Source organism: Salvelinus alpinus, chromosome 7 (genome assembly GCF_045679555.1).
Source record: "Salvelinus alpinus chromosome 7, SLU_Salpinus.1, whole genome shotgun sequence".
Classification (NCBI taxonomy): domain Eukaryota; kingdom Metazoa; phylum Chordata; class Actinopteri; order Salmoniformes; family Salmonidae; genus Salvelinus; species Salvelinus alpinus.
In genome coordinates this window covers 66,877,036-66,895,983 of record NC_092092.1, presented here as the reverse complement: position 1 = coordinate 66,895,983, position 18,948 = coordinate 66,877,036, and the positions used below count along the sequence as shown (strand labels likewise).

General features: G+C 42.5%; 1 protein-coding gene across 1 annotated transcript in view; it reads left to right on the top strand.

The window, feature by feature from the left end:
* The window catches only part of LOC139581503 (AF4/FMR2 family member 2-like), a 336,506-nt gene that overhangs the window by 76,820 nt on the left and 240,738 nt on the right, over positions 1 to 18,948 (top strand). The gene's annotated exons all lie outside the window — the stretch shown is intronic.

Below are 18,948 nucleotides of genomic sequence, written 5' to 3'. Positions count from 1 at the left end.
CATCCACATCTGCTGACGTGTGTAGCATGATCGTCTGTGTGCCATGTTGAAGTTCCATTTACAAGGACAACCACTAATCGGACTAGCGGGGGTCCTGTTGAGAAGACAAAGTGATTATCATGGTTCCTCGACAGTCAATGCAATTTGTAGCCTATCAGGGACGGTTTTATTGCAATGCAAATGTCAACTGTATGTGACTTAAACAAGGTGCTGTATGTCGTGTTGCACGGCATCAAACTGGCATCTCTTTATTATGGTCCGGGAATGGAGATGGGCCTCTCTCAATGATCTACACTTCAAGAGAATAGGATACTGAATCATTGTACCATTTATGCCAAATATTCACTACTTTTATAAGAGACAGCAACATTCAGATGGTTTTGTTGACTTGGACTCATCCTATTATGAATAAAACTATTTTTTAAATAGATAGCTGTATATCCTTAACAGCAGCATTTGAAGTCTTCACGTTTCAGAATTCTTTAAACTGAACAAGATCCATTGTGATTTAATCAATCTGTCTGCCCTGCTATGCTCATAGCCATTTAATTGTTTGAAATGATCTCTCTCTCTAGATCTCAATGAATCATACATAAATGAAGGTAGTCAAAGCCCCAGGGTAGATATCACACACCGCTGTGAGGCTAAATGACTTGACCCAAGCCGACCAGAAGGCCTCTTCATAAAGATAACACAATATGGGCTGAATTATACTTATTAGTCCATTTTTTATATAGAGAACACACACTTTGGATAAATTGGACAAGCAATCATATTCAGCTGTAGATCTAATATCAGCAAGTACATTGTTGATGTGAATGTGATATAAAACCTATCTACATTATATTAATATCAAAGGCTGATGTCATATCCTGTATAAAGATATCTCCAGTATTCCATGTTTAAAAATTACTCACGTGGATCAGTCCTCACCATTTGATGACAGTGTAGATGGCCACTTCTTCCTCTCTTTGTCTGTCAAATTGATGGTGATTGGGGAAGTGGTCAGTTGCGACTTGCCCCTATCTACTGGGAGGTTGACATTGATTGTGTTGTTTCTGGACACTGAAATTATGTTATAGCACATCATTAGCTCTGTTTGCTAAATTGGGTCAAAACTGGAAATGAGCCCCTTGCTCCTCTTCAAATATTCATAACATGACATTCAGATGTAGAGCAGCCCCAGACAGTACTCCCTAATTGGCCAGTGCATTTAATCATGGGCTCTTGTACCGTATTGTTAATAAAGGGAGGGGGAGAGAGAAACAGAGAGAGATAGAAACAGAGAGAGAGAGAGAAACAGAGAGCGAGGGAGAGAGAAACAGAGAGAGAGAGGGAAAGAGATACAGAGAGGGAGAAGTAGATACAGAGAGAGAAGAGGGAAAAAGAGAGGGGGAAAAGAGGGAGAAAGAGAGAGGAAAACAGGACATTTACCCACATGGTATGAACTGAGGGGGTGGCTCTCTCTTGGCTGTGTGTGGGGGAGGGAGGCAGGCAGGGAAGGAGGCAGGGAAGGAGGCAGGCAGGGCACCTCCATAGTAACACAGGATCACTGGTAGTGCAAGTGCAAATTATGGCCTCCTTGTCGAAAATGAAACAAATCCCTGAGGAAGAGGGATTCGTGGTCCCGTGTGGCTCAGTTGGTAGAGCATGGCGCTTGCAACGCCAGGGTTGTGGGTTCATTCCCCACGGGGGGACCAGGATGAATATGTATGAACTTTCCAATTTGTAAGTCGCTCTGGATAAGAGCGTCTGCTAAATGACTTAAATGTAAAAAAAAAAAATGTAAATGAAGAGGTTGATAACCTGGCATCTGGCAATTAATCGAAGAGGCTCTCAGTCTCCTGCTCTGACCAACCTCGGAGGCCGCGACACACCTTAATGTGCTGTGTTTATGATACCTGTGACACACCTTAATGTGCTGTGTTTATGATACCTGTGACACACCTTAATGTGCTGTGTTTATGATACTTGTGACACACCTTAATGTGCTGTGTTTATGATACTTGTGACACACCTTAATGTGCTGTGTTTATGATACCTGTGACACACCTTAATGTGCTGTGTTTATGATACCTGTGACACACCTTAATGTGCTGTGTTTATGACACCTGTGACACACCTTAATGTGCTGTGTTTATGATACCTGTGACACACCTTAATGTGCTGTGTTTATGACACCTGCGACACACCTTAATGTGCTGTGTTTATGATACCTGTGACACACCTTAATGTGCTGTGTTTATGATACCTGTGACACACCTTAATGTGCTGTGTTTATGATACCTGTGACACACCTTAATGTGGTGTGTTTATGATACCTGTGACACACCTTAATGTGCTGTGTTTATGATACCTGTGACACACCTTAATGTGCTGTGTTTATGATACCTGTGACACACCTTAATGTGCTGTGTTTATGATACCTGTGACACACCTTAATGTGCTGTGTTTATGACACCTGTGACACACCTTAATGTGCTGTGTTTATGACACCTGTGACACACCTTAATGTGCTGTGTTTATGATACCTGTGACACACCTTAATGTCCTGTGTTTATGATACCTGTGACACACCTTAATGTGCTGTGTTTATGATACCTGTGACACACCTTAATGTCCTGTGTTTATGATACCTGTGACACACCTTAATGTGCTGTGTTTATGACACCTGTGACACACCTTAATGTGCTGTGTTTATGACACCTGTGACACACCTTAATGTGCTGTGTTTATGACACCCGTGACACACCTTAATGTGCTGTGTTTATGATACCTGTGACACACCTTAATGTCCTGTGTTTATGATACCTGTGACACACCTTAATGTGCTGTGTTTATGACACCTGTGACACACCTTAATGTGCTGTGTTTACGATACTTGTGACACACCTTAATGTGCTGTGTTTATGATACTTGTGACACACCTTAATGTGCTGTGTTTACGATACCTGTGACACACCTTAATGTGCTGTGTTTATGATACCTGTGACACACCTTAATGTGCTGTGTTTATGACACCTGTGACACACCTTAATGTGCAGTGTTTATGATACCTGTGACACACCTTAATGTGCTGTGTTTATGACACCTGCGACACACCTTAATGTGCTGTGTTTATGACACCTGTGACACACCTTAATGTGCTGTGTTTATGATACCTGTGACACACCTTAATGTGCTGTGTTTATGATACCTGTGACACACCTTAATGTGGTGTGTTTATGATACCTGTGACACACCTTAATGTGCTGTGTTTATGATACCTGTGACACACCTTAATGTGCTGTGTTTATGATACCTGTGACACACCTTAATGTGCTGTGTTTATGATACCTGTGACACACCTTAATGTGCTGTGTTTATGATACCTGTGACACACCTTAATGTGCTGTGTTTATGACACCTGTGACACACCTTAATGTGCTGTGTTTATGACACCTGTGACACACCTTAATGTCCTGTGTTTATGATACCTGTGACACACCTTAATGTGCTGTGTTTATGATACCTGTGACACACCTTAATGTCCTGTGTTTATGATACCTGTGACACACCTTAATGTGCTGTGTTTATGACACCTGTGACACACCTTAATGTGCTGTGTTTATGACACCTGTGACACACCTTAATGTGCTGTGTTTATGACACCCGTGACACACCTTAATGTGCTGTGTTTATGATACCTGTGACACACCTTAATGTCCTGTGTTTATGATACCTGTGACACACCTTAATGTACTGTGTTTATGACACCTGCGACACACCTTAATGTGCTGTGTTTATGATACCTGTGACACACCTTAATGTGCTGTGTTTATGATACCTGTGACACACCTTAATGTGCTGTGTTTATGATACCTGTGACACACCTTAATGTGGTGTGTTTATGATACCTGTGACACACCTTAATGTGCTGTGTTTATGATACCTGTGACACACCTTAATGTGCTGTGTTAATGATACCTGTGACACACCTTAATGTGCTGTGTTTATGATACCTGTGACACACCTTAATGTGCTGTGTTTATGACACCTGTGACACACCTTAATGTGCTGTGTTTATGACACCTGTGACACACCTTAATGTGCTGTGTTTATGACACCTGTGACACACCTTAATGTGCTGTGTTTATGATACCTGTGACACACCTTAATGTGCTGTGTTTATGATACCTGTGACACACCTTAATGTCCTGTGTTTATGATACCTGTGACATTCCATAATGTCCTGTGTTTATGAATAGCCTGCATTGGCTGATCCTTAAAGACCTGCAGAGTTTGACTCTCGGAGAATTCACAGTGTTTGACAGTGCTGATTCAAATGTGATCATCTGTGGAGAAGATGTGATACACTCTGTGTACCTATGTGTCTGTTCTGTCTCTGTTTTGATTTATTTTACCTTTATTTAACTAGGCAAGTCAGTTAAAAACAAATTCTTATTTTGAATGACAGCCTAGGAACAGTGGGTCAACTGTCTTGTTCAGAACAACAGATTTTACCTTGTCAGCTCGGGGATTCGATCTTGCAACCTTCCGGATACTAGTCCACCGCTCTAACCACTAGGCTACATGTAATGTAATGCCTCACCTCACATGGAAGCTGTGTGTGTGGGTGTAGATGTGGGTGTGGATGATGACAGCTGGAATGTGTTTTCAGATGCCCACGTGAAGTGGAGGAGGACAGATAGGACACTGGCACGGCTGCCGTGTGTCACAGCTGGGCTGTGTGTCGACACTGGCACGAACACGGCTAACATGTCACAGCTGTTGACTGTGGTGACAGGAGGGAGCCCTGCTTTCCTCTACACACTGCAACTGCAGACACTTAGTCATCAGGCTACAGCCCTGGAACCTGAGGTAAAATCCTATCCTCACAGCTGTCATCAGGCTACAGCCCTGGAACCTGAGGTAAAATCCTTTCCTCACAGCTGTCATCAGGCTACAGCCTTGGGACCTGGGGTTAAAACCTATCCTCACAGCTGTCATCAGGGTACAGCCCTGGAACCTGCCGTAAAAACCTTTCCTCACAGCTGTCATCAGGCTACAGCCCTGGAACCTGCCGTAAAAACCTTTCCTCACAGCTGTCATCAGGCTACAGCCCTGGAACCTGCCGTAAAAACCTATCCTCACAGCTGTCATCAGGCTACAGCCCTGGAACCTGCCGTAAAAACCTATCCTCACAGCTGTCATCAGGCTACAGCCCTGGAACCTGGGGTAAATACCTATCCTCACAGCTGTCATCAGGCTACAGCCCTGGAACCTGAGGTAAAAACCTATCCTCACAGCTGTCATCAGGCTACAGCCCTGGAACCTGAGGTAAAATCCTATCCTCACAGCTGTCATCAGGCTACAGCCTTGGGACCTGGAGTAAAAACCTATCCTCACAGCTGTCATTAGGCTACAGCCCTGGAACCTGCCGTAAAAACATTTCCTCACAGCTGTCATTAGGCTACAGCCCTGGAACCTGCCGTAAAAACCTATCCTCACAGCTGTCATCAGGCTACAGCCCTGGAACCTGCCGTAAAAACCTATCCTCACAGCTGTCATCAGGCTACAGCCCTGGAACCTGAGGTAAAAACCTATCCTCACAGCTGTCATCAGGCTACAGCCCTGGAACCTGAGGTAATATCCTATCCTCACAGCTGTCATCAGGCTACAGCCTTGGGACCTGGAGTAAAAACCTATCCTCACAGCTGTCATTAGGCTACAGCCCTGGAATCTGCCGTAAAAACATTTCCTCACAGCTGTCATCAGGCTACAGCCCTGGAACCTGCCGTAAAAACCTATCCTCACAGCTGTCATCAGGCTACAGCCCTGGAACCTGCCGTAAAAACCTTTCCTCACAGCTGTCATCAGGCTACAGCCCTGGAACCTGCCGTAAAAACCTATCCTCACAGCTGTCATCAGGCTACAGCCCTGGAACCTGCCGTAAAAACCTTTCCTCACAGCTGTCATTAGGCTACAGCCCTGGAACCTGCCGTAAAAACCTATCCTCACAGCTGTCATCAGGCTACAGCCCTGGAACTTGGGGTAAATACCTATCCTCACAGCTGTCATCAGGCTACAGCCCTGGAACCTGCCGTAAAAACCTTTCCTCACAGCTGTCATCAGGCTACAGCCCTGGAACCTGCCGTAAAAACCTATCCTCACAGCTGTCATCAGGCTACAGCCCTGGAACCTGCCGTAAAAACCTATCCTCACAGCTGTCATCAGGCTACAGCCCTGGAACCTGGGGTAAATACCTATCCTCACAGCTGTCATCAGGCTACAGCCCTGGAACCTGCTGTAAAAACCTATCCTCATAGCTGTCATCAGGCTACAGCCCTGGGACCTGGGGTAAAAACCTATCCTCACAGCTGTCATCAGGCTACAGCCCTGGAACCTGCTGTAAAAACCTATCCTCACAGCTGTCATCAGGCTACAGCCCTGGAACCTGCTGTAAAAACCTATCCTCACAGCTGTCATTAGGCTACAGCCCTGGAACCTTCCGTAAAAACTTATCCTCACAGCTGTCATCAGGCTACAGCCCTGGGACCTGGGGTAAAAACCTATCCTCACAGCTGTCATCAGGCTACAGCCCTGGAACCTGCCGTATAAACTTATCCTCACAGCTGTCATCAGGCTACAGCCCTGGAACCTGCTGTAAAAACCTTTCCTCACAGCTGTCATTAGGCTACAGCCCTGGAACCTTCCGTATAAACTTATCCTCACAGCTGTCATCAGGCTACAGCCCTGGAACCTGCTGTAAAAACCTTTCCTCACAGCTGTCATTAGGCTACAGCCCTGGAACCTTCCGTAAAAACTTATCCTCACAGCTGTCATCAGGCTACAGCCCTGGGACCTGGGGTAAAAACCTATCCTCACAGCTGTCATCAGGCTACAGCCCTGGAACCTGGGGTGAAAATGTTTCCTCACTGGGTTCGCTGCAGAGAGGTGGATAAGAGAGTATTTCTGGACTATGGTAGGGTTCTCCTTAAGAGGCCTCTGTTGTATCCTGTCATTACATCCTACTATATTCAACATGGTAATTACGGCTGTGCCCACTTAAGAAATAGGGAGCAAAGTTCATGCATGTGCCATGTGGAAGAGAAAGGAAAACGGTAAAAAGCATGACAGCTATTGTCTTGTTATTTCTGCATTCTTAGACATAGCACAGTGGCTTTGACAACAGCATATCGTTCAATATGTTCCATTAAAGACAGACACTAGCTTTTCATCATTGGAGGTGTTTTTGTATTTTGCTTCATACCTTCAGAGGAATGCTTGTTATTTTCAGATGTCTATTTGTCATTAAATTATATCAGAGAATTCGGCATGAAGAATACTGGATTCCCTTGTGCTCGCACATCAAACAAAGCTTTCTGTGGCAGGCAGTTAGCTCTCCTCCCAAACCCATCCCCTCCTCATCCCTCTCCGTCTTGTCTCAATCCCCAAAGCACATCTTTCTATAGAGACTCCAGATACCACTGGACCTGGCAACCACAGGAACTACCGCTGATAAACCCTCCCAATCTTCTGATCTTCACCACAGTGTCTCTCTTTGAGGAATCAGAATGACAAGGGTTGCCAGATTTCTCCTTCCCCGCTCCAGCGCTAATAGAGTAGATAAGTAGATCCATATAATTATAAAGCAATGAAATAATTGTAACAAGAGGCTAAATGCCTAGCTGTAGTTTTAATTAGCCGGTGCTTGAAATTAATAATTGCCACTTTCTAAATCAGAAATCAGTGACTGTTGTTTAGGCTGCTATATTGGAATAATGGTGGGGGGATAGGCTGCTTTTTACATCTCTTTATGTGTTCTCTTCACTGTGCTGCTTGCACACTGGGCCAGGGAGGGGGAAAAAACCTGGGTCTATTTGGTTATCTTCCAAGTGCAGCATAGCTCAGCCGAGATTAAATTTATTGGGTTTACAGTGGATATCAGTATTAGCTTTTTTATGTTATGTTGGAAAGAACCAGGGGTGGGAGGCCGGCAGTCTGCAGGGGGAAGAGAAGAGAGCTGCCAATGCTACAATTTACAGACAACATCATCATCGACATCACCATCATCATTATAAAAACCCTCTCTCTGCTATTAAAAACATTGCCGGAATGAGAAAAAATAAAATCAATTCTGGAAATCTTTTTTATATATATATCACATTTCCCATAGGAGTAAAAAGGGCTGAAGCAGCACTGTCATCTCCTCTGCAGACTCATATCTGTTATCACTGAAACATCATGCCTCGATCACTCTTCCCTTAGAGGATAGCTGGCTCTCTACAGTAGTGAGTTAATGATCAGTCTTGACCCCACACCTCATAACAACACTGGTGCATTAGACACAGGACTTAGTGGCAGGGGACTGCCGGTGCACGGGAGCCAATGACAGCTGTAAATTTGATCTATAAGACTGGCAGGGCGCACTGGCAGGTTTGAGCAGGCCCAGAGTAAAGATAACTGACATCTTGCTGTCATTACTGTATGGGCCCGGCCGTCAATCTCTCCCTGCCGCATTCCTCCCCTTCTTTCTCTTCCTGTGTTATTTCTTCTTTCCATTAAAACAATCGCCTGTCGCCCTGAAACAGGGCCTCGTTTTTCTTTCCCCAGGCCTCCCTTTTCAAAATAATTTGCTGATTGATTAAATGCTTTGGAAAAGCCATAGAACCCGGAGCAGAGCAAGGGCAGATTGAAGGCAAACTGATTCCAACTCTGTCTCCTATCTTTCACTGCCAATTGCTTGTGCTTCCCAAGTCTGGGATTCTCCTGCGGTGTTCTTCAAAGCAACAGAGTTTGAGATGGGAAATGTGTTGATTTGGTTTGAGAAAGCTGGGAAATCTTAGTTCATAATTCTAGGGGTACTGTATTCAGGTATTTGTGTGTGATGGGATTTCCTACTATGTTATTATCACCAGCATGTAGCCATTTTGTCACTTTCATTTATATCAGCGTCAATCAACTTCAAATTACTAATTTAATTGAAATCATAATAACGAAGAAATGGTAAACAAAATGGCTGAAACATTTAGATGATCACACAGTGCTGGGTATTGTTTAATATGCTGTCTATCTAGAGTGCTAACATGCAGTACCATCTGGTATTTCTAGATGGACAGCAGAGCAGGTACTCAGGCTTTCCATTACCCTTGTCAGTGCATCACTGCTGTGGGACCTGAGCATCACTGCACTGCTCTGTTCAGTCAGCTCTGCTCTGCTCTGTTCTAGTTGCATGTCTCTCTTAGGGTTGTCCTTCTCACCCTATACCACCCTCTAGTCTACACTACCACAGAACACTACCACATTGCTATCACGTCCTCAGCCCTGGCTGGTCCTTCTGCTGCCTGTCTTAATGCCCTGCTTCCCAGCGCACCCCAGGGGGCCTGGTGATAGCCCGGGGCCAGGATGCTAATGCTGCTATGTCGCTACGCTAGTTCGACTCCCACCTCTTTGGAAAGAGCAGCAGCAGCGGAGGTGGAGGAGCATGGGACGTTATGCTAATGAGAGGACTTAGAGCAGGGTTTTTAATCAAGTGTTGGTAGTGGTCGGACAGCCATAGGACAGCTAGGCACAACTTTTACATCAGCTGACAAAGGAGAAAGCAGACGAATGTTACACTGTGGATTTATTTCGCTGCCGACATGGCTGCTCTGCTCACCAAACAGGCCTAACAAACCTTAATGAAGACGGGGAAACCTCCCTGTCTGTCTAGGACAACTTTTATGTTCAGTTATCGCAAACATATATTGGGAATGTATTTACTAAATTGGAATATTGGGAAAAAGTCATATTGGTTTTAGTATGCTCTTCATTGTAAAACATACAAGGGTGTAAAAAAGAATCAACATAGACTAAAGAGCCTAGAATTCAAAAGGCCTACACTTTTACACCCGCTGGCCCTTCCGCTCCGTGTTGGTAAATAAACTGTGGCTGGCCCTTCCACTCCGTGTTGCTTAATAAACTGTGGCTGGCCCTTCTGCTCCGTGTTGGTTAATAAACTGTGGCTGGCCCTTCTGCTCCGTGTTGGTTAATAAACTGCGGCTGGTGCTTCCGCTCCGTGTTGGTTAATGAACTGTGGCTGGCCTTTCTGCTCCGTGTTGGTTAATAAACTGTGGCTGGCCTTTCCGGTCTGTGTTGGAAAATAAATTGTGATTGACTTTTTGCTCCATGTTGCTTAATAAACTGTGGCTGGCCCTTCTACTCCATGTTGGTTGGTGAACTGTGGCTGGCACTTCCGCTCCATGTTGGTTAATAAACTGTGGCTGGGCCTTCCGCTCCCTGTTGCTTAATAAACTGTGGCTGGCCCTTCCGCTCCGTTTTGGTTAATAAACTGTGGCTGGCCCTTCTGCTCCGTGTTGGTTAATAAACTGCGGCTGGTGCTTCCGCTCCGTGTTGGTTAATAAACTGTGGCTGGCCTTTCCGCTCCGTGTTGGTTAATGAACTGTTCTTGACCTTCTACTTCTTGTTGGTTAATGAACTGTTCTTGACCTTCTACTTCATGTTGGTTAATGAACTGCTCTTGACCTTCTACTCAGTGTTGGTTAATGAACTGTGGCTGGCCTTTCCACTCCGTGTTGGTAAATAAACTGTGATTGCCCTTCCGCTCCGTGTTTGTAAATAAACTGTGGCTGGCCCTTCCGCTCTGTGTTGCTTAATAAACTGTGGCTGGCCCTTCCACTCTCCTTGTAGGTTAATGAACTGTGGCCGGCCCTTCCGCTCCGTGTTGCTTAATAAACTGTGGCTGGCCCTTCCGCTCCGTGTTGCTTAATAAACTGTGATTGCCCTTCCGCTCCGTGTTTGTAAATAAACTGTGGCTGGCCCTTCCACTCCGTGTTGCTTAATAAACTGTGGCTGGCCCTTCCACTCTCCTTGTAGGTTAATAAACTGTGGCTGGCCCTTCCGCTTCTTGTTGGTTAATAAACTGTGGCTGGCCCTTCCGCTCCTTGTTGGTTAATAAACTGTGGCTGGCCCGTCCGCTCCTTGTTGGTTAATAAACTGTGGCTGGCCCTTCCTTTCCGTGTTGCTTAATAAACTGTGGCTGGCCCTTCCGCTCCTTGTTGGTTAATAAACTGTGGCTGGCCCGTCCGTTCCTTGTTGGTTAATAAACTGTGGCTGGCCCTTCCTTTCCGTGTTGCTTAATAAACTGTGGCTGGCCCTTCCACTCCGTGTTGGGTAACCATTCCCTTTCTTTCTCCTCTTGGGTAAGCATGCCCTTTCTTTCCGACAGTGCCTTGCCTTGACAGTGTTCTGTATTCAGTATTTGTGTGACAATCCACTTCCTTTCTCTCCGGGGCTGCCTATCCTTCATCAGCTTAGTGTCAGCTTGTGCCTATTAGACAGATAGGGCTTCCCTCACATCTTTTCAGGGAAAGGGATTTCAATGTTTCTCTGTGGCAGGGCTCTCTAACCCTGTGTCTAGAGAGCTACCCTCCTGTAGGTTTTGCTACAACCCCAGTTGTAACTAACCTCATTCAGTTTAAGTGGCGGACGTAAAGGTAATGGCGGACTGAACGAAGTTATGTAGAGCACCTCAAGATAAAACGTAATATTCAATATCTGCAAGTTAGACTAAAATATTAGCATTACATAATCTGGTGGGTGATAACCTTCAATCTGGATAATAACACAAAACAAATCTTAAGACTAGAGACATTTATCGACAAATATTACGAAAACAAGCAACACCCAAACATGATGGAGAGTAAGACAGGGGAACCGATTTCAAAACGAAAACGTGACTCTTCTACAGACACTGATGATTTAATATTTTCACCACCGGGAATGGTAAAGGTCGAAACCGATCTGTTAAAATCAATAAATGACAAACTGGATATACTTGAATTAGTTAGTAAGGATATAAAAGAGTTGAAGGCAAGCCTAGAGATGAGTGATGAAAAAGCTGCGACATTGGAGAAGGAAACACACAAGCTAAAAGGGACAGTCAATAAGATTGAAACCGAAATGAATGAAATTAAAAAGGAGAACACCGTTCTGAGGGAAGCCTTACTGGACATACAAACTAGATCCATGAGAGAGAATCTGGTACTTACAGGTATCCAGGAGAAAGAAGGGGAAGTTCCTGAATCTGTAGTTAGAGAGTTCCTCCTTACAGCGCTTCAGATTCCACGCGAAGTTATCGACAAAATCCAACTTGAACTTGTACACCGCTTCGGACAGAGAGGGCAAAGGTATGAACGCCCAATCGTTGCCAAATTTGCTTCATTTAAAGATAAAATAATGGTTAAAAGCCTGGGTAAAAGACTTGCTGGGACCAAAATTGGCATGAATGATCAGTTTCCGAAGGAAATTGCAGAACGGCGCAAAGTTCTGTATCCACATTTCAAAGAAAATAGATTCAAAGCGAAACGAGTAGCTCTCGTCGTTGATAAACTATATATTGATAACCAGTTGTTCAGAGACACAAAGACTACTCCATGGTTATTTAAATTACAAAGTTCTCATAATTGAGGAAAATAAACACAATTCTAGCCCGGTTATGGATTGTAACAATACAATAAAAAATATAGCTTTTCTATATATCTTCACATATTGAACACACAAGCACTAATTCAACATAGTGAAGATAAAAAGTAAGTAAACTAATTGAACACACAAGCACTAATTCAACATAGTGAAGATAAAAACTAAGTAAACAGAAGACACAGTATGTGTGGATGGTGTGGTGTGTGTTTATTTTTTATTTTATTTGTTATGTTTGGAAAGTTGAGTGAGTGAGTAATGAAATGGTTGCATATCCCAGAGCCAATGTATTGCTGTGAGCCGGGGTATGAGAGGGCTTTCAATGTTGTTCAGATGATGGATATACTTTTATAATGAATTATACGTCTTATTTATTTATTGTCCTATCATGGGGAACTACATTTTTAAAATAAATTATTTCTAATTATTTATTATCCTATTTTAATGGTAAGGTCCATGGCCCTATACCCTAGACACCCACCTGAATGACCCAGATACTAAGGAGAAGTCCCTAACTGTTTTATGTGCCTGCTGTAAGCAGTCTGTATGCAGCTAAAATGAGGTCAGAGACCAAGAGCAGCAATGCCCCCTCAAGATTCTGAGCCTGCTTGGCAGGGTTGGTCCTGCAAAGCCAAAGCCCCCTAAAGGGAGAGCATAATATACAAGGAAATTCTCAAAGCTGCTAATGAGAACCTTGACGACCTTGTACCTAACCGGTGGGGATTCCGGTGGGGTGCCCCCACCCAGGCAGTGGCAGTGCTGGCAACACTAGCTGCAGTAACCCATGGGGTTTGGGTCACACTCGGACATTCAGAGAGGGGGTATATTATTGTGACCCTGGTGGCACAAAATCAAAGTCGGACTGCATGGAGATGCTTGGGAAAATGGTCATTACGGGTGACCGTATTGTGGGTGTTTCAGGAAGAAGGTGTACATTTGACCTCCATCATCTAGGATGTGACAATGGTAAATAAAATCTCCCAATTTTTACCAATTTTTTGCGCGGTCTTGCAGGCCTTCTCATGCAGCTGCAACTGCAAGTGCATTTGTAAATCATGACCTATCTTGAGTTGGGCTCTGGGATGGTGCAATTGTTGAGAAACTGAGCTTATGGTTGTGTGGGGGTAAGGGTTGAGTGTGTGTGGGTGTATGTGTGTATCCCACAACTGTTGCGAAGGAGTAAAAGATGTTAGGGACAATAGAGGATGATCCACAGCTATATATAATACAAATCGAGGTGAGGGCGATGGAAATGCATTTGGCAGTTGATCTACTTCAATTCGGTAAATGGCACTGTGTGCTCTTTTCAAAGGATGGATCCCAGTCGGTTCAGGGCTATGGGATACAGGGGGTTGAGGGTGGTCTGCCGGGCATTGGGATGACAACCCAACTCGGGATGAGGAGGGCTTTTAGCGGGAGGAATAGTAGGGACCAATTGGAGGTTTACTTAGTAGCAATGCAAATATCATGGTACAGCTATATAGACACTCAATCATCATGTTACTTTTTAATCGTACGTTTACAAACATATATTTTGATAAAAAGAATTGAAAGTTGTGTCTCATTATGGTAAGTGGTGAAATAAATATAGCCAGTTACAATTGTAATGGCTTAGCAGATAATAAGAAAAGACGATCAGTATTTACCTGGCTAAAAGAGAAGGATTATAATATCTATTGTTTACAGGAAACCCATTCAACAGTTTTAGATGAAGTTTTGTGGAAAAAGAACTGGGGGGGCGAAATATATTTCTCCCATGGGCAAAGAAATTCAAAAGGGGTGATGGTTTTAATTAACAATAATTTTGATCCAAATGTGCAAATTGTCCAAACAGATCCTCAAGGTAGATGGATTATTTAAAATATGTTATTGGACAATAAACAGATATGGCTTATTAACCTATACGGTCCGAATAATGATGATCCAAGCTTCTTTGAAAATATATATACGAATTTATCAACTCTACAAGCAACACTAGACTCTATTATTATAGTGGGAGATTTGAATACGGTCTTAAATACATCTATGGACCGGAAAGGAAATCACACTACAAACTCTCACCCTCGGGCACTTAAGGAAATCATGAATGTCATGGATATATTGGAATTAGTGGATATATGAAGACTTAAATACCCTGACCTAGTGAGATTTACATGGCGGAGGCTTAATCAAGCTAGTCGTCTTGACTACTTTCTTATAACATTCTCTCTGGCACCAAAAGTTTAAAAAGTGTTGATAGGGGAGGGGACAGAATGCGGTCGGATCATCACATAATTGGCATATATACACTGCTCAAAAAAATAAAGGGAACACTTAAACAACACAATGTAACTCCAAGTCAATCACACTTCTGTGAAATCAAACTGTCCACTTAGGAAGCAACACTGATTGACAATACATTTCACATGCTGTTGTGCAAATGGAATAGACAAAAGGTGGAAATTATAGGCAATTAGCAAGACACCCCCAATAAAGGAGTGATTCTGCAGGTGGTGACCACAGACCACTTCTCAGTTCCTATGCTTCCTGGCTGATGTTTTGGTCACTTTTGAATGCTGGCGGTGCTCTCACTCTAGTGGTAGCATGAGACGGAGTCTACAACCCACACAAGTGGCTCAGGTAGTGCAGTTCATCCAGGATGGCACATCAATGCGAGCTGTGGCAAGAAGGTTTGCTGTGTCTGTCAGCGTAGTGTCCAGAGCATGGAGGCGCTACCAGGAGACAGGCCAGTACATCAGGAGACGTGGAGGAGGCCGTAGGAGGGCAACAACCCAGCAGCAGGACCGCTACCTCCGCCTTTGTGCAAGGGGGAGCACTGCCAGAGCCCTGCAAAATGACCTCCAGCAGGCCACAAATGTGCATTTGTGGCCTGTTTTCATCGGCATATCTATTTATTATTGCCATCGAAATGTTAGCTGTTAAAATTAGATCAAACATTAATATTAAGGGATTAGAAATCCGTGGCTTCTACCGAGTCAGAAACCCGGATCCGGGAGCACCCCCCACCCCCCACCAGTAAAAAAGCTGAATAGCATAGCTAGCATAGCGTCACAAGTAAATAGTAGCATCTAAATATCATTCAATCACAAGTCCAAGATACCAGATGAAAGATCCACTTCTTGTGAATCCAGCAATCATTTCTGATTTTTAAAATGTTTTACAGGGAAGACACAATATGTAAATCTATTAGCTAACCACGTTAGCAAAAGACACAATTTTTCTTTGTCCACCATTTTTTCTCTCCACCAGTAGCTATCACCAATTCGGCCAAATAAAGATATTGATAGCCACTAACCAAGAAAAAACCTCATCAGATGACAGTCTGATAACATATTTATTGTATAGGATAGTTTTTGTTAGAAAAATTTGCATATTTCAGGTAGAAATCATAGTTTACAATTGCACCCACCATCACAACTCGACTAGAATAAATAGAGAGCAACGTGTATTACCAATTTACTCATCATAAAACATTTAATAAAAATAGACAAAGCATAGCAATGGAAAGACACAGATCTTGTGAATTCAGACAATATTTCAGATTTTCTAAGCGTTTTACAGCGAAAACACAATAAATCGTTATATTAGCATACCACATGTGCAAACGTTACCCCAGCATGAATCCAAGGCAAGGGGAGCGATAACGTTATGATCACCAAAATATATTAATTCTCAGACTTCTCAGATTTCTTCCGATGACAGTCCTGTAACATCAAATTACAACATACATATAGAGTTTGTTTGAAAATGTGCATATTTAGCCACAAAAAAACGTGGTTATACAATGAGAATAGTAGCAAAACTCGCCTGAAAATGTCGGGCGCTATATTTGAGAGTGATCTAGTCTAATCGATAGCTAATCATAAACTTGACTAAAAAATACAGGGTTGACAGGAATCGAAAGACAAATTAGTTCTTAATGCAATCGCTGACTTACATTAGTAAAATTATCCTTACTGTGCAATACCGGGTCCGCCAAGCGAAGCTACACATAACAAAATGGCGACATATGCGTTTAAAATTTTTCAACAGAACAGCGATTTATCATCATAAATAGTTCTTACTGTGAGCTGTTCTTCCATCAGTATCTTGGGCAATGTATCCTTTCTTGGGTCTAATCGTCTTTTGGTCGAAAGATGTCCTCTTGTCCCGTCGAAATGGCCAATAACGTTCGGTATGTACAGGAAACGTGCCCAGCTCATGGAAGGGTGTCACAAATAAATGCCTCAAAATCGCACTAAACGGATATAAATTGCTATAAAACGGTTTAAACTAACTACCTTATGATGTTTTTAACACCTATAACAAGTAAAAACATGACCGGCGATATATTACTGGCTAAACCAAGGCTTGGAAAGAGGTCGGTCCAACGTCCTTCTCGCGTCGAGCGCAGGGTCCAAAGGAAAGCTACTTCCGGTCTTTTGTGTTTTATACGGGCCCTGATTGCGCAATCGACTCCATTCAAATTGTCACCACTTACTGACATCTAGAGGAAGGTGTAGGCAGTGTTTGTATCCTCATAGCATTCACAGGGACATTAAAACTGACCTGGGACCAGAGGCCAAGATTTCTGAAATCTCACTCCCTGTCAGGAAAAGTGCTGTAGATAGAGTTCTGTTCCACTCAGAGACATAATTCCAACGGTTATAGAAACTAGAGAGTGTTTTCTATCCAATAATAACAATAATATGCATATTGTACGAGCAAGAATTGACTACTAGGCAGTTTAATTTGGCAATGTCAAAAAAAATTAAGTGCTAACAGCACCCCCTATTGACAAAAGGTTAAAAACTAAGGTGTCATTGTACGCTGATGATTCATGTTTTCTTTTAAAACCAGTCTCTCCACATTTTTATAGAAAATTAGCAAAAATAGATAAGATCTTGCTACCATGGAGAGGAATATACCTGTCTATTTGTGGAAAAATCACCCTGATTAACTCTTTAGTCATATCACAGTTTACCTATTTGCTTATGGTTTTGCCTACACCTAGTGACCTGCTTTTTAAATTATATGAACAAAAAATATTCAATTTTATTTGGAACGGCAAGCCCGATAAAATTTAAAGGGCCTATTTATATAACGAATATGAATTCGGAGGGCAGAAATGATTAAATATTAAAGCATTAGACCTCTCACTAAAGGCATCAGTCATACAAAAGTTATACTTAAATCCAAACTGGTTCTCTAGTAAATTGGTACGAATGTCTCATCCTATGTTCAAGAAGGGCCTTTTTCCCTTTATTCAGATTACACCTGCTCACTTTCAGTTGTTTGAAAAGGTAATCATCTCCAAAATATCTTTATTTTTTAAACAAGCCTTAGAAAGTTGGTTGCAATTTCAGTTCAATCCACCTGTAAGGACGGAACAAATAGTACAACAAATATTGTGGTTAAATTCAAATATAGTAATTGATAAAAAAAAAACTATTTATCGAATACATTTAAAAAAAAGGTATAGTTTTAGTGAATGATATCATAAATAGGACTGGTGGAGTTATGTCAAACATGCAGCTAACACAGACATATGGAAATGTCTGCTCTACCCAAAATTACAACCAATTAATTGCAGCATTACCACAAAAATGGAAGAGGCAAGTAGAAGGGGAAAAAAGTAAGGAACTTGTATGTCGGCCATGTATTAAAGAACATAAATGGTTAAAGAAAAGTGTGATAAATAAAAACATATACCAATTTCATTTAAGGACCAAAAACGGACAGCTGTGCCATATAAATTGCAAAATAGTTGGGAAGAGATTTTCGATGTACCCATTCCATGGTACATGGTTTATGAATTGATACGCAAAACAACGCCGGATTCAAAACTTCGAATTTTTCTATTTAAATTACTATACAAAATTCTTGCAACTAATAGAATGTTATATATATATATATATGGGGGATACAATCTTCCCAGCTCTGCAGATTCTGCTGTGAGGAGGCAGAGTCATTAGATCATTTATTTTGGTATTGTCCATATGTAGCTCGTTTTTGGTCACAGGTCCAGGAATGGTTGAAGAATTGCAACATTTGCCTAGAACTAACGCTACAGATAGCAATACTGGGGGATTTGAAAAGCCATAGTCAATCAATCAATAATATAATAATTATTTTAGCAAAATGTTTATTTTTAATTTACAATCTGTAGAAGCTATGAGAATAGGAAGGTTCAAATCTTTTGTGAAGCATCACAGCACAGTTGAAAAATATATGGCAAATAAAAATCCGAAATGGATGATGTTGGAAGATAGATGGGAAGGGTTGAGTGGAGCTGAAGGGTGGGACTAATAACAAGATAAACAATGTATGGCATACGGGATCTGTGAAATGTGTATAGGTTCGGAGCTTTTGTGAAATAGCACAGTTACAAGTGGAAATCAAACTGGATGGACATCAGAAATAGAGGAAGGACTAAGAACAAACAAGAGAGAACTATTGTAAAGTAGACTGTCTGTAAAATGTGTATAAGATGTATAAATTGAAGGT